Here is a 4,594-nt window from a genome sequence, read left to right on the forward strand (position 1 = left end):
ACTATTGCTGTACCTTTCTTGCACGTATTCTTCCGCAGAGAACTGTCAACATGACCAAAGAAAGGCGCTAGCATTTATTGTGTAGGGTTGAAAGATTTTGCTAATGCGAAAAGAGTGTCTGAACTGAAAGGAACCTATGTGTGCGTGTAGATATTTTGAGCGAAACAATTCTTAGCACAGACATATTCTGCTCTGTTGACTTCACATCTTTTGTCAAGGTTCATATACGATTATTATCAGTTTACGGCAAATTCAAAACACAGTTTTTGCAGTGCATTATGCTTCATGGAGACGATTTTAATCATTTGCCAAAACGACAAACCCATCTGAAAACATATTTTAATACATCTCATCGGTGCTTAGAGCATGAAACCGGGATTTTTCATATCGTTAATTTATCTGACAACACGATCCGCGGACGGGATCTCTATTAACCTCATGCATGTTGCTCGCGGCTCAGCTGACTCTCTCAATTCGCAACGAGACAACGGCGGAGAGAAGGAGAGAGAGAGAGAGAAAGAGAACGAAAACCGGGTCTAGTGCGGCACCAACACTTACGGACAGGGAACCAAACGACATGAAGCTGATCGTCTAGAACCCAATCTCATCGGATACAGAAACCGGACCGCATTATAATCCGTCGAGACGGCGTTGTTGGGGTCGTGTGTGAACGAAACAGCGTGTTTGGTGTCCAAGCCATCACCGTGTACATCCCTTTCCGCAGTGCAGCACAGTTAACGTGTGTGTGTGTGTATATGTGTGTATAGCATCAGGGTGCCCGGGTTTTGGCCAGTTCAGCACTGCCGTGAGGTTTCACGGAAGTTCACGGAGCCAGAAAGGTGATAAATACTCTGCATCCTCTAGCCAGCCAAACGTACATAACCGTTTGCTCGTTTGTACAGTGACCGGAAAGAGCGTGAGGAGACTGCACCAGTGTAAGTAATGATAAACGGCCGTTTACCGAGTGTGCGTGCGTTTGTATGGATGCGTGCGGGTGGAGTGAGTGTGTGAGTGTGTGTAAGCGATTCTGTGCATCGACCATGATGAGACTTTCCGTGCGTGCATAATGCGAATGCTGCAGACAATGATGCACTTGTTGGGACTTATAGGAAGGCGGTAGACAGGGGCGAGGAAGGCGGGATGAAGATGCTTTGGATCTCTATGTTTTTTTTTTGTTCTCCATTGCATGGTTTGGATTATACTCAAGAAAACCCTTGACAGCGCTATGTACCGGAAGAAACTTCCATCGCATCAGTTTTGAGCTTCTTGCAATTGTCCTCTCTCGGTTTGATATATTGGTAGCAAAAGGGCCCCGGAGTTTAACCTGATCCGGTGCGGTTATAAGTTCTTCAGCATGGGTGTGCGGCACCGCTACGGGTCGGTGGACGAATAAAGAGCAGGCGAGAGAGAGAGAGCAAAGATTCCGCAAACCGTGCGTGAGCAACAGCGGGACGCGCGCATACATGTCCGCTCTCACTGTTGCGGGATATTCTTACCTTCAGTGCTCGCGGTGTCGTACGACCAGAGCCAGAAGTATTCAGCGCGTCTCACCGTGTGCACGGACGAAATATCGAGTTGTGTGTACATATAGTTTTTAGTAGACGGGCCTTTTTTGAAAATGCTCTGGATGGCGGCAGGCAAGTACCCTAGAAAGCCTCTTTGTGCGTGTGTGTGGGTGCGTGTTGGACAGCAGCTCCGGAGTGATCCGTTTTCCGGAGTTTTGTCCGTTTTTGCTAGTTGCGAAAAAAACAAATGGCGTAACAAAGGCGCCCTCATCCATTCATGGTGCAGTATTCGGTGCTTGTCAGCTATCGGGAAGGCAAAAAACCAGAACAGTTTCCTTGGGTTTTCATCGGTATTGGTTCTTCCCAACCATCACTGCCTTCTTCACCTTCTGCTTTTTCTTCTCCCGCGAAACGGTGCGGTTGACGCACAGAAATGTAGAACTTTTCGTGAGATGGGGGGAGGGCAGTTCCTTGTAGGGAAATGTCCCTACCAGCAAAGGACCCCGGCTGTTGAATGGGCCAGCCAAATCGAACTAGCCTTTTTGCTTTCTGTGAGGATTCTTTCAATCGTTTTTCCACCGTTCCATCAGTCTGTGTCTTTATTCTTTAGGTGTTGGTGTGTTTGTTCCGGTCGCAAGCGCACCCATTCTTACTCACCCGTGTAGTGTACAACACCACACGCATACACGCTTGTCTCGTGCTGCTGTCAGAATTGTGAAGCAAATATGGAACGATGTTGTGTATAGTTTGGTTGCTCGAATGGTTTCATAGGTCTAATTTTGTGACAAGAAACAATTGTTTTTCCTCCCATTGATTTCGGATGGTTCTTGTTATTGTGAAGAAATTTTACTCCCGATACCTCCCAATTGGCCCAGATGTGTGTGACAGCGGGAACAATGAGTTGCTTCCAACGTTGATGTGTGGTGGTAGGCTTTAAAGTTCTTGCTCTCCCAATTTGTAGTTGGGGTTCTTTTATTTCTTCAGCAAATCATTTCATTCAACCCAGCAGGCTTTAATTACAGCGGAGGTAAAATACCTTCTATACACAAGTGTTGCTGTTGGATACGCTATTGCGAGTACTTGTTAAGATTGTTCTTTTTCTTTATATTAATTTTTATATCTTCTTTCTCTTTCTCTCTTCCATTTTTTCCTCTCTCTTTCGATTGCAGGCTTCAACCAAAACGCATTTCCAAACCCGTGTACAGTTAGTGATAAAGTGAACAACAAAGTTATCAAGTAAACAGTGCATTCACCAACCAACCAATTACCAGCTCCATCTCCTCATCTTCTGGCAAACGAATCAGTACCAGTTGTTCTTGGACTTTGCCTCTTTTCCTGTTTGGTTTAACGTCAAAATTACCGGTTAACTTGTTCCCGTGTATCACCCACTTTATCCAGCAATAGTTTTCCCGTTTTTCGGTTCCTGTATGCGCGTGTATAAAGGTGTATAGAAAATTGCAACAACACAAAAAAACCCGGGATACAGCACCGATTGTATGATAAACTCTGCTGTGTGTGTGGGAAGAAAAATGTTTATGTGACAATTACGAATCTTTGTGGTGTAAAAATTTAATCTGTACTGTTGGGTGCGCGCGTGTGTATATAATTGTAACGAAGCATCGGATCATTCGAAGAATCCCTTTAAGCTTGTGTCCTGGTTGTTATGAATAGTGCATTAAAAAAAAACAGAAAAATTGATAAAAGGCAAACCAACGAATAAAAGAACATAGCCAGTGTTCTGTTGTTCTGTGCGTACGTGTAAAAAGTGCTTTTGTATCGTGTAAAAAGTGCTTTTGTATCGTGAGCTGCTCAATTTTGTATAAAACTTTTCGTTTTTGTCCTGGAAAATCGTCGAACCCCAACATCAAGAACGACGGCGACGGCTCACTGTGAATGCGATTGATGAGCAGCCTCTCACCGGTGAGATTTGTTGTGCACGCGTAACGCTTGCTCGGTGTGATCTTCTTGAGATCCCCACCCCCACGCAGGTATCATCCAGGATCTCTCTTTTGGGGTGTTCTCGGCATATCGTTTCGGCAACCTTTCCACCCTTGTTCCTCAAAAGTGTACGTGTGTAATACGCTGGTCGAGCTTTCGAAGCATCAGCTCATCAAATTGCGTACGTGCGTGCGTTGCGTGCGTGTGTTTATATGGTTGCGCAAACAGTTGCATCGAGAACCGGCCCCGCTCGGGTCAACGCAACTGCAAATCGTCTACACTTTACGCCCCGGTGTGTAAATAGCAAATAGAATCGATACGTTTTTGTTTTGGATTTTCCCACACTGCACACATTTATTCATTTGTGCAGCGTTCTCGTACGACAGTGTTCGGCTCTGTTGTCATCTGAATTACGTTCTCCGACAAATCAACATCAGTTCAGCCACTTTTTGCGTATCCTTACATGAGCAAAAGTCGCCCGAGTCGAATTGTACAGTGTCCTATCAACCGGTGGAGCATGCATTTGCTGTGCGTGAGTTGAATCTGTCCAAAGTGAGAAGTGCTCGGTGAGTCAAATGTGAGTGAGTGAGAAATAAGGAAATTGCAAAAAGTAAAAAAAAAAAATACATCCAACCCACGACGTCGTCCGCACATGTGTATGTGTGTTTGGCTGTTTACAGATAAAGTTCAATTGAATGATTACAATTGGCCGTATCCACTGTGTATTTGCGAATTGGTTGAAAAGAAAGAATTTCCGTTTGTATGTGCAAAAGTGTGCTTTAAGTAATATTTTTCGTGCGATTTCACGTGCAATGCAAATGGTGTGCATCGTTGAATGTTGAATAAATTGTCCAACTACGAAGTTGTGCATACCGCGTGTGCGATTCTAAAGCGGTGGAGTGTGCGTGCGTGTGTATATTAAGGTGGTGTACATGCGTATTTGTGTGTGTGCGTGCGTGCGTGCGTAGATGCAATTGTTCATCACATCTGCTCCACGGAACGAAGGAGTGCTCCCAATGGTGTGCCGTGCATGAGCTTTACCCCCATTTTGTACCCAATTTTCATATTGTCCTCGGCTCTGCTCCGATAAAGTTTACCCCCCTAACCCACTAAGAAGCCACCACAGTTGCACGTTGTAGTGTTACCGAATA

Source organism: Anopheles moucheti, chromosome 2 (assembly GCF_943734755.1).
Source record: "Anopheles moucheti chromosome 2, idAnoMoucSN_F20_07, whole genome shotgun sequence".
In the NCBI taxonomy this organism is placed as follows: Eukaryota; Metazoa; Arthropoda; class Insecta; order Diptera; family Culicidae; genus Anopheles; species Anopheles moucheti.